The sequence below is a fragment of the Trichosurus vulpecula genome, chromosome 5 (genome assembly GCF_011100635.1).
Source record: "Trichosurus vulpecula isolate mTriVul1 chromosome 5, mTriVul1.pri, whole genome shotgun sequence".
Taxonomy (NCBI): domain Eukaryota; kingdom Metazoa; phylum Chordata; class Mammalia; order Diprotodontia; family Phalangeridae; genus Trichosurus; species Trichosurus vulpecula.
The window spans coordinates 182,945,566-182,957,708 of record NC_050577.1 but is presented as its reverse complement, the minus strand read 5'-3'; positions in this window follow the sequence as shown (position 1 = coordinate 182,957,708).

Below are 12,143 nucleotides of genomic sequence, written 5' to 3'. Positions count from 1 at the left end.
TATCCTAGCCACATACCTTCCTTTTGTATATGCCACCTCCCTTAATTCCTGTGTGTGTCCACTCTTCCCACTCATAGTGTATATATTGAGGAAAGAATGCTCTGGGCTTGAGGAGAGAAAGTGCTATTACTGTGTTCTTACTATAGTATTCCATGAAATAAATTTGCATTGAGCTGATGAACTAGACTGTTAGGTAGTGTATGTTATGGATAGAATACCAGGCCTGGATATAGGAAGACCTAAATTTAAATACATTCTTAGACACTTATTGGCTGTGCGACCCTGGTTGGACAAGTCACTTAAACTTCTGCTTGCCTTAATTTCACCATCTGTAAAATGAGGATAATAATGGCACCTACTTCCCAGGGTGGTTGTGAAGATCAAATGAAATAATATTTGTAAAGCACTAGCACAGTCCTGGCACATAGTAGATATGTCATATAAATGCTAGTTATTATTATTATTAATTATAGCCTACTAAAAAAAGTAAACCCATTACGTGGGAGACAACTGGTGGAGAATTTTACACATGGTAGGTATTTAATGTATATTTTAAAATGTAATATTTTGGGGAGTTTGGGATTGATATGAGTTTGATATGACTCTGTTTAGGGCCATTAAAAGTCTCTAGGAAGAAGATATAGAGGTTTACATAGTCACATCAAAACATTGGCTTATACCCTTACTGGTTGCTTTGGAATAGCCTTATGGTCTCCAACTTTTGCCTGGATTATAGATTGATTATCTATGTAGATCATATATCATAAGTTATCACCACTAGCTCACTTTGACAACCTTATTAGGTCCAAATAGCAAAGAAGGTCTGGGTAAAAAGTTCAGTGTGGGTCTCATCTTTTCTGTAATGTATTTTGAATGCTAATACCTGCTCTGAAACTAGCCTTGAAACTTCAAGTTTGGAATGTGAATTTCAGTCAGTCTCCAGAGGTGGCAGTATCTTTCATTACCGTAGCAGCTTTTTTTTTCTATTACGATTGCCCTGTGTTGGTCAGACAACTTAAAGATTAAAAAAAAGAAAAAGAAGCCTCTGTATTTTTGCATGAAAACCATCTCAGAATAGCTAAGATTTCAGTTTGTCTTGGTCAAAACCTTATTCCCAAACTCAGATTCATTGAAAACAAATTCTTATTTTACTTTGTCATTTAATTTAGCAAATTAGAATCGTAAAAATTATAATGATGTTGAATCTTAAATGCATTCCTGAAATTTTACATCAATAGATTTTCCAAACGACCAGTCCCCCTTCCCCCAATTTTAATCTATCAGAATTCATTATTACATGTATATCTTCATATCTACCAGGAGATGGCAATGATGACCCATTATTTTTCCAGCTTAAAGCCATTCTGGAAACAAGTAAGAGGTTTTAAATTCAGTGACGTGACAGCTGAAATTTCCCACTATATTTCATATGACAAGCTAGAAAAATTAGGGCCATAGTTCCCTAGTGGAAAAGACTGTGGAAAAAATGTGCAAGTGAGGAAAAACAGGAAATGATCTTTTGTGGGAGTTTCAATGCCCCTTATGTTGCCTATAGTACATAAGAAAATGTTTCACAGCAATGAACTCCTGCCACTGTTGACTCAGTACTTGGAATAAGCCATTTTTAGAAATATAAAAATTAGAGAGAACTATTAAAATGCAGGGGTTACAAGCATCTAGAGTTGTGTACTATAAAATCATAGAATATGATCGAACCAAAAAAGACCATAGAAATTATTTAATGCAACTTTTTTGTTTTATACATGAGGAAACCACACCTCAGTGAATATGTGATTTGCTCAGCATTACATAACTTGCTCCCTACAGGTAGAGTAAGGAGTTAAACTTTGAATTTTGCCCAGTCCAGAGTTATTTTCACTATATCACGCTGTCTTCATTCCCTCCCTTTGTTGTCATTACTTAGTCCTGATTATATAAGATTTTTCCCAGTGTTCTAATTTTCTTCTTCTTCACATTCTCCTCTCCCTCCTTCTTTATTTTTTTTTTAAAGATGGTTTCTATTGCAACAGAGTAGAAAAATCACTTCTGAAATCCTTTAAGGCCTGGATTCTAGCTCAAGATCAACCAATCAATAAGTTTTTATTATCTCCTATGTGCTAGTACTATGTCAGGACCCAGGTATATAAGTACAAAGAATGAAACAAATCTTATCAGAGTGAGCAACCACAAGAGACCACAAGCACACATACATACATGTACGTATGTATGTATGCATGCATGCAGGTATGCATATATATATATTTATGCTTTATATATATAGATCAAGTTAACAAGTAGTCCAGGAATAGAATCTATATTACATTTTTGAAGCCAGCCAGTCCAGCCCCAATTTTAGGAAAAATCTTCAGGGTCCAGTTCATTGATAGCTGAGACTAGGATTCATCTACCAATAATGTTGAATTTGGACATGAAATTGATGTAACCATTAGTATGTAGAAATTGTATTAGGTTATCTCATTCTTCCCAGGGACCAGAGTGGTAAAGGGGAGATTATACCCTCCTGGGTATTCCTCTTTGGTTAGTACCCCTCTTCTTGTTATATCTTCAAAGTAAATGCTGCTGCTATTCAGTTGTTTTAGTCCTGTCTGACTCTTTGTAATCCTATCTGGGTATTTTTTGTTTGAGATACTGAAGTCCTTTGCTATTTCCTCCACCGGCTCATTGAAATGGTAATTACGGTAGGACTTTTTTTTTTTTTTTTTTTTTTTTTACTGTTTTCTCCTTTAGAATGCTAAAGTAATCAAGTGCCTTTGATTAAGTCTTGCTAGGTGTGAAGACCCAGGCCCACACCCTTTTACTGATTAAGTGTGAAGTCCTTGGGCCCTAAGAAGGGTATATATACTCTGAGGTTAGCATTTTGCTTTGGGGCTCTCACTCACTGGAAGAGTGTAGTATAATTTGACCAGAGGAGACTCTGGATAACTGTTGAAGCCCCCTGGCTTTGAAAACCCTGATGTTGGTGCCTCTCTCTCTGGTAACTATGTGGTTCTTTGGTCAGGCAGCTAGAGGTCTGTCTGTTGATAACTATGTGTCTTTGTTCTGTTTATGTTGTCTTTGTTTGTAATTTCTGTTTGTATTTGCTCTGAAGTTCAGGGTGCTGGCTTTTCCCCCTGAACTAAGTGAACAATATATGTATATTTGATTAAAATGAGATTGTTAACCCCTTAAAATTGCTTTCTTTAGAAAAGCATATCAAAGAATCTGTGCTAGCAGCCTTCCTATGTGCCGGTGGTGTTGGTCTTACACAGTCACAGTAGCTGCTAGCAATATTGTTGTTACACTCATGTTATAGATGAGGAAACTGAGTCAGACAGGGTTAAGTGACTTGCCCAGGGTTGCACAGCTAGCCCATGTCTGAGGCCAGATTTGAACTCAGGAAGATGACTCTTCCTCACTCCAGACCTGTCACTCTCTCTACTATACCACCCAGCTGCCCTTTGTAAAAGCTAATTTATGTTCATGGGCAAAATGGAATTTGGGAGCTATTTGCTAGCAATTAATAGAAGGGGGAAATATCCTAGAATAATGGCTCAAGCAGATCTTATTTGACAACTCCATTCCACTGCTGCTCAGGATTGCTCCTAGAACCTCAAGGAGCAAGTATAGTCTCCTCCACTCTGGGTAGAGTGAGGTCAGAGAAGTCTACATTTATAGAAATTCTATGTGGTAAGTCGTAAATTTATTAATATCCCCATTTTGCAGATGAGTAAATTGAGGCATAGAGAAGTAAAGTGGTGCTGAAGTCTCCTAACTCCAAATCCAACACTTTTCTGGAGGAGCAAAAGGGGAGAGGAGGGTTCAAATGGCCTTCACTAAATCCTCTAGTGAGAGCATCTAATGCTAGTTTAGTTAAACTGTTTCAAGTCCTGTTGCATATTTGTGTGAAATGTAGAGGATCTGATGTTTGGAAGTTTCAGAAAGATAGATGCTATTTGTATCCCAAGGTGGAAAAAAGTTGTACTTATCCCAAGGAAGAAAGAGCTGCCTCCAGAGATCATGGGTCCCCCCTTCACTGGGGATCTTTGAAAGGAGTCTGGATGACTGCTCATCAAGGATATTGAAAACAGGAATTCTGTTCAGGTAAAGGATTAAATTAAGTGACCTTTGAGGTACAGTCCAATTTTAAGATTCTAAGTGATTCTGGCTTCAAAATTCACTTCAAAGTACACACACAAAAGTCTCAGAAGGGATTTTTTTCTCTTTGCTATAGTTAGGTAGACAGAGAAATAATAATGGGGTTATTTTCAGGAATAAAGTTAAGCCTAGGGAGGAGGCTTCACTATTTTCCCTTGCTTTTTGCCCTAAATATAATGCATGTAAAAGGTGATTTTGCTTCCCTCATTCCCTTTCCCCTTTCCCTAGTTCCTCTCATCCCTAATGTACACATGACTTTCACTTAAAAATGGAAAATTAGGGTCATTTATTAGAATAATAAATAGCCTTATCTCTCTGAGGGAGATTCTGAGTCATTTTGAGACATAGGAAGTTTTGTGGGCATTTTTGGAAGCTTTGATCTTGGGTTGGGAGAATCTGTTGATGAACAGTATAGACTGAGCTAATCAGAATTTCTATCCCGTTTGTATGAGCTCTATCCAATTTGGTCTGAATGGGAAGTAACAAGGAGAAAGACATGGGTGAAACCTTGGGCTTGAAGTCAGAATACACAAGTTTGAGTCCCAGCTCTGCCATTGAATAACTATGTAACCATGGAGAGATAGCATACCCATGCCAGAATGGGTACAATGTTGGCCTCAGAGTTAGATCTGGATTCAAGTCCTATTTCTGCCATATACTAGTGATGGGAAAAAACATGTTCAGTGTCCCCAGGCAGCTCTCTGATAGTATCAGTTTCACCCCTGGCTTTCTCCAAGGCCACCTTCTGTAGCATCCTCCTTCATTCTAGTGCCATTCTTATTTTGATTATTTTCAATTTTTCCAGCATATAACTTGTTCCTGTATACTGTTTGCATGTTATCTCCCCCATTAGATTATAAGCTCCTTGAGAGCAGGGACTGTCTTTTGCCTTTCTTCATATCCCCAGTGCTTAGCATGATGCCTGGTACATAGTAGGTGCTTAACAAATGTTTATTGATTGACTGACCAACTAGCCGCTATGCACTTGTATAAAGAGCTTTCTAACCAGGAGTTCACTATACTAATGAAAAAGGAGGGCAGGTTAGAAAAACAATCATGGAAGACACTCACTTGCAAAATGAGCATCATAGGATCATTGATTTAAAGAGGGAGGGGACCTCAGGAACCATATAGTCCAACTTCCTTATTTTATAGATGAGGAAACCAAGACCCAGAAAGAGCTTGTGACTTGCCCAGGGTCACACAGGTAGTAAGTGCAAGAGATAGTAAATGCCAGCACAGTAGCTGGAACATGTTGTTTAATAAATGTCACTCAATAATTTGTATCCAGTCTTCTGATGACAAAACCAGTGCAATTTATACTGTACATTTTCAACAATTGTACAACCTACTTGACAGGGTTATTCTGAAAAAGGTGCTACCCAGCTGTAAATTAAAAGCATTATTATTAGATGTTCATACCAAACTACTAGTGGGACATCCCTTTATCTTATCTCCAGGTATTTGGAACAAACTTTTGTCCCAAGTCCCCATTTTTTCCTCTCCGGATTTCCTCTTCCTCCTCTGACAAAGAGAAGCCAATATTAATTACAGGAATCCAGCATAATAGGAAGAATGATAGGGTGATGAAAAGGAATCAGTGCTGAACTCAGAGTCAAAAGACGTAGGTTCAAAGCTCGTCTCTACTATTTACCAATGTTAAGGTCTTGGGTAACCACTTAACTTCTCCTTCCCTGAGTTTTTTAAATAAAAGGGTTGTTCTAGATGACGTCTAAGGTCTTTTCCAGCTCTAAATCTATGATCATTTGATTCTATGACAGTGGAGAAATTACTTAAAATAGAAAGGCAGGATAAACAGAAATCTGACCCCCCAAGGGGTGCTGCTAGGAACTGGGCTGATCCTGTTCACCATAAAGAAGAGAAAGGATCATAAAGTCAAAGATTCAGAGTTCAAAGGAACCTTAGAGGTCTTGTGGTCTAACTCATTCATTTTACAGATGAGGAAACTGAGGCCCAGAGAGATTAAATGACCTCTGGTATTCCTAATTCCATGCTCAGTCCTGTATGCCATACCATACACTGTACGGGGCCAGTCACTGGAGTAAGCCCATAGTGATTCCAATGATTGCTCTCTCCATCCAGCAAATGAGGGTTTGCCCCCCATCTTAGAGTCTTTTTTCTTTGTCTGGCAAATACTCACCTCATTAGTCTCAGCTATTTGCCAATCCTCCTTGATTCTACTGCCTATCCTCTATTGATTATCTCCAATTTATCTGGCGTATACCTTAGTTGTACACAGTTGTTTACATATTGTCTCTTCCATTAGACTGCGAGTTTCTTGAGAACAAAGACTGCCTTTGCCGTGTGTGTGTGTGTGTGTGTGTGTGTGTGTGTGTGTGTGTGTACGTGTATTCCTAGCACTCAGCAAAGTAGATGCTTAATAAACATTTATTGACTTACGTTGTTCCAGGAAATCTCTTCTCCTTGGGTCTGCAATATTTCAAAGTAGCCTAATTATATGGATGTAGTAAAATGTTAGCTATACAAGTAACCAAAAAAACCTGTTTTCTTTACTCATAGGTAAAGAACCAACAAAAGGAATAAAAATACAATATATTTAAACTCTGCTGTATGATTGCATGCACAGCTTTTTCCAAACCTAGGAAGTCCTTGTCCAATCCAAAGGTACGTCCCAAACCCAGGAATTCAGACTCAATTCAGTTGTCTGGACTCATCTGTCCAATTAGCTGCTCCCCTGTAAAGCAAGCAAGTAAGCAAGTATTCCTCCTAATGCTGTTTCACTCACAGAATGGGGGAGGGGAGAGATATGCTGCTTAAATCAAGGGGTTTGGGAGGACTTGATACCACCTCTTTTCTGCTTACATTTCTGTCATTGCCAGAAAATTTCGACTGCTTCCTGGCATAGCTTTTCTTTGGCTGTGCTATGAAGAATTCCACTTAGTCCCACTGACCTTTTCATGACTTGTTGAATATTGGGCAGCATAGTAAAGAGCAGGCCAAAGTGTAGAGGGAAATTCCTTCAGTCCCCCTTACTCACTGTAGCCCTTAAATCTCCACTTTTCTCAGGGTCCTATACTGCTTCAAGTTGTGAGAACAAATTCAATGTCTACTCCAGTCTGCATTTGCCATCACTTTTTTCCAGTAATTCTGATCTACTCTGACCAGCTCTTTGGTTTCATGGGCAGGGCTAACCTCAAACAGAAGGCCCATGATCATCCAATGGGGCATAGATATTTAACCCTTGCTATGGCAGGAAAGCACATAACACAACTTCTCCTAACATTTATTGTTCAAACCAAATCAAAAGTACCTTGCATTCTCCAAAGATAGCCTGGATTCAGCTCCATTGCTAACACAGGATCCTAGAGCTAAAAGGGACCTCAGATGCCATCTATTTCAACCTCCTGATTTTCTAGATAACAAAGATGAAGTCCAGGGGATTTAAGTAGCCCAAGATCAAATAGTAAGCATCAGAGGTGGATTTGAACCCAGGTCCTTTGGATCCAGAAACTACGGTTCTTCTCACTGTACCAATAAGACCTCCCTTTACTATACCTCCCAATCAAGAATAGCAAGAAATTATAGCTTAGTATATGTCCTGGCGACTTGGCCTGGCTTTTTTGGCTATTGCACCTATTATAAACAGAGCCTATCCTCTGCCTTGCCCCTTTCTTTAGCCTCAGCAGGTGCTTTGCGTGTCTTGTGGTTTGAATTATAAAAAAGATTTGCCTGGGAGTGGGAAAAGGGCAAGAAAACATTTTCCTGAGCTTGAAATGGCCCCTGTGCTTTCCTGATTGTGAAAGGAATGTCATGTTTTAGAACCTTTTAATTCTTGAAATATGTTTTTAAACTTCAAATATTAAAGCAACTTTAATTGGATTGTTATGGTTCATATGTACTTATAGCATTTTAGACAAGAAGAAAACCTTGAACTTGTTGTCTTAGACCATAACATCTTTTCACTGGATGATCACGAAAAATTCTCTGTCTTGGCATCTGGGTCATTACCATTTCTTGCCTATGTATCACTGAGTATTCAGGGTTCCCAAGTCATTGGTCCTGCTGCAGAAAGGTGAAATCTCAAAGGGCTATTAGGATGTGACCATAGGAAATCCAAAGTTATTGGCAGGCAACAGGATAGTCACAGCAATGTCCAAAAGCCTAGCATTCATAGAAACAGTAATCAATCAGCAAATATTTACTAAGAACCTACTGTGTGCCAGGCACTATGCTAGATGCTGGGGATACAAATTCAAAGCATGGCAAAAGTAAAACCTCAGTATCAGCAAATCCCAGAAGAGTGAAGTGAAGCGTGGAAATAAACTATTACCTCCCCCTCCTTTTGCATTTCCTACTTCCCCATTCCTTCTTCTTCTCTTTTCCCCTTTCCCCTTCAATATTCTTGCTTTTCTAACTTCTTGCCCAAGATGGCATTGGAAGTATAACTACCCAACAAAAATGTGGCTGGGTTATATAGATCTACTTTGAAGCCCGCTATGGTGTTGTTTAGTTGTTTTTCAGTCATGTCCAACTCCTTGTGACCCTTTTGGTGGTTTTCTTGGCAAAAATACTGGAATGGTTTGCCATTTTCTTCTCTAGCTCATTTTGTAGATGAGGAAGCTGAGACAAACAGGCTTAAGTGACTTGCCCAAGGTCACACAGCTAGTAAGCATCTGAGGCCAGATGTGAAGTCTTCCTGGAGTTTTCCTGACTCTGGACCCAACATTGTATCCACTGTAGCACCACCCTGTCCCAGAACACGTTGTAGATTTCTGGTTAAATCAGTTCTAAGAGCTTCCACAATGATCAACGTAGTTCTAAGAACGCATGAACACAGATCCCTTACACACAGCACTACGTTACATATTTTGTGACATGATAGTTGATTTAAGATATGGATAGGATGTTGAGTCTTGCAAAAAATTCTCTAGATATTTCCAAATGGTGCCTTTTCTTTTTCTGAGTAATGAGAACTAAAGCTCAGGGAGATTAAATTTGGCTAAAGCTCCACAATTTGATGGTAGCTGAACCAGTCTTAGGACTTGGGCCTTTTGATTCTCACTCAATTGATGTTTGAAGTGAGATGAAAATCCACACCTAATTTGCTTAGAATTCCAGAAAAAGTAAAAAGGAGAATGTCTAGTCAGGCAATAACATCAATAATAGCCCAAGAAGTTCTTTCTACCTTGTTTTCTAATATCCTGTCTCTCAAAATGCTCAGGATGGTGTACAAATTGTTCATTCAGTGGTTATGGATGCATGAAAATACTCCTTATCTCTTCTCACAGCACTTGTTTTTTCATCTGATGCTACACTCCCTGGGAGCTATTCTTGTTCTTATTGACTTCAAAGGGAGATCATTTCTTTTCTCAGCTCCCTGGGGTTTAGAGACCAGAAACCAACTTGTAAACTGAAGGGTCATAGGTGATCTGAGATACCATCAAGACAACTCAACATCTTTTCTTCTGGAAAATGTTAACACTAATAAAGGAAACTTCAATTAGACTTGATATACAGAGCAAAAAGATGAACGGACATGTAGGGATTTTATCTGGCCAGTTAATTAGGGATACCTAAGTAAGCATACTGTATCATTTTGTTTCAAAATTATTATAAAAACTCAGAGTAACAGGTAATTTCTACTTAAATTTCTATTTTGCAAAGAAAGTTTTTCCATGTTGTGGAAATGTTGACAGCTACATCAGGCAGCTGTTAGTTTAATTCAATTTAACTATTATTAAACACCTACTAGCAAGGCTGGATTTGGGAGTCATCTTCATAAAGATGACAACTGAACCCATAGGAGTTGATGAGGTCACCAAGAGAGATTGCAGAGAGATAGAACAGAACCAAAGAAAGAGATTTGACAGCCTCCTACATTAATTGGGTAATTGGTTAATGGATTGAAAATGGATGATGATAAGGCAAAGGATACTGCAAAGGAGTAAAGGTATTGGTGGGAAGGAAGCTAAGACAGAGCAGTTTTGTGAAAACCAAGGAAGAAGATAGTATACAAGAGAAAAGGGAGTCCATGGTGTTGAAAAAATAAACTGTACTAAGATCAAGAAGGAAAAGGACTGCCAAAAGATATTTAGCAGTAAAGAGATCATTGTTTACCTTGGACAGAAGAGTTCTTGTCAAGTGGTGGAATGAGAAGCTAGATTACAAGGGGTTGCAAAGTGAGTGGGAACCACTGTGGGTGGAACTATGAATTGGTCCAGCCATTCTGGAAAGCAATTTGGACTTATGCCTCCAAAGTATCTTTTATGTATACCCTTTGACCCAACAATACTACTATTAGGCCTATACCCCCAGAGAAATTTTTTTCAAAAGAGAAAAAAAGGCATATATATGTACATATATATGTATACATGCATACTTTTATGTGTGCATATATATGTATATATATATGTATATATATACATATACACACACACACACACACACACACACACACATATATTTACAGCAGTTCTTTTGCTATAGCAAAGTACTGGAAAGCCCATACATTGGCTGGATAAATAATTGCATATAAATGTAAAGGAATATGCCATAAGACACGACAAAAGGGACAGTTTCGGAGTAACCTGAGAAGACCTGCACGAACTAATACAGAATGAAATGAGCAGAATAAGGAGAACAGTTTATACAATAACAACAATATTGTAGAGAAAAATAACTTTGAAAGACATAAAAACTCTGTTCAATATAATGAATAACTACAATTCCAGAGCATGCTACAGAGAGAGAAGTAATGCACTCAAGACGCAGAATAAGACACACATATTCATATACAGCCAGTGGGGGACTTTATTTTGTTTAACTATGCATATTTTTTGCGAGGGTGTTAATTTTATTTTTAAATTTGGAGATAGATGGGAAGGAGAATGGGGCTAAATGTAAAGAAATGTAAGAAAATGTAGGAAAAAAGAGGAATTATTGAAGCATTTAAAGAAATACACAAAAGAGACATAAGTCCAGAAAAATTGGCATGCAAGTGTAAAAGTTTTGAATTTATTATATATTTTTATTTTGTATCATTTGTCATATGTTTTGAATTTGTTATATATTTTTAAAAAGCAAGTTGTATGCAATAGAAATGTGCTTTTCAATTTAAAATCCTCTTTTTCTAATGTACTATGTATAGGAAAATGCCCATTTTATTTGGTGTTTACTTCAGAATAAAAAAAATAAACATATGAGTGGGAAGTGACAAAATTAAAACAATGAATTTAGATCACTCTGGGAGTGTGACTATGAAGGAGAGAAGAGCTATTGAGCGATAGTTTGAGGTGACAGCAAAGTCAAGTTCAATTGTTTTTTAAGGATATGGATGATCTAAGGACGTCTTTAGGCATCGGGGGAAGACCTAGCTGTTGGGGTGGTGGTGGTCAGTTATTTCAGTTGAATCCCGCTCTTTGTGACCTGATTTGGGGCTTTCTTGGCAGAGATACTGGAGTGGTTTGCCATTTCCTTCTCCAACTCATTTTACAGATGAGGAACTGAGGCATACAGGTGACTTGCCCAGGGTGGTACAGCTAGTGAGTGTCTGAGGTTGAATATAATTCAGGCCTCCCTGACTCCAGGCCCAGTACTCTATCTTCTGTCCCACCTAACTGCCCCAAAGACTCAGTACACATGGCAAAATTGAATATGAAAGAGAAGGGTGGAGGGGTTGTAATCAGTGGCCCATGCCCTGATTATGTATATGTGTTGTCTAAATATTTAAACAACTTGGTTCATGGGTGGCATATGATCAGACCCACTTTTGTGGAGGGTAGGAGAAGGGCTGGGCCTGTACTGTCAACAGCCTAACTGGGGAAAAAGGGCATTCAGGCACCATAATCATGTAGGCAGTGTGATATTTCTTCCATTCTACAAGAGAATCATTAGGCTAGAGTTGTATCTGCCACCCCTCAAATCTAGGGGTACAAATCCAGGTTCAGAAAAAAACTGTTTCCCTTACTGCTTTCAAGGGGAAAAGCAGTCGAATAATTTAAACTCAC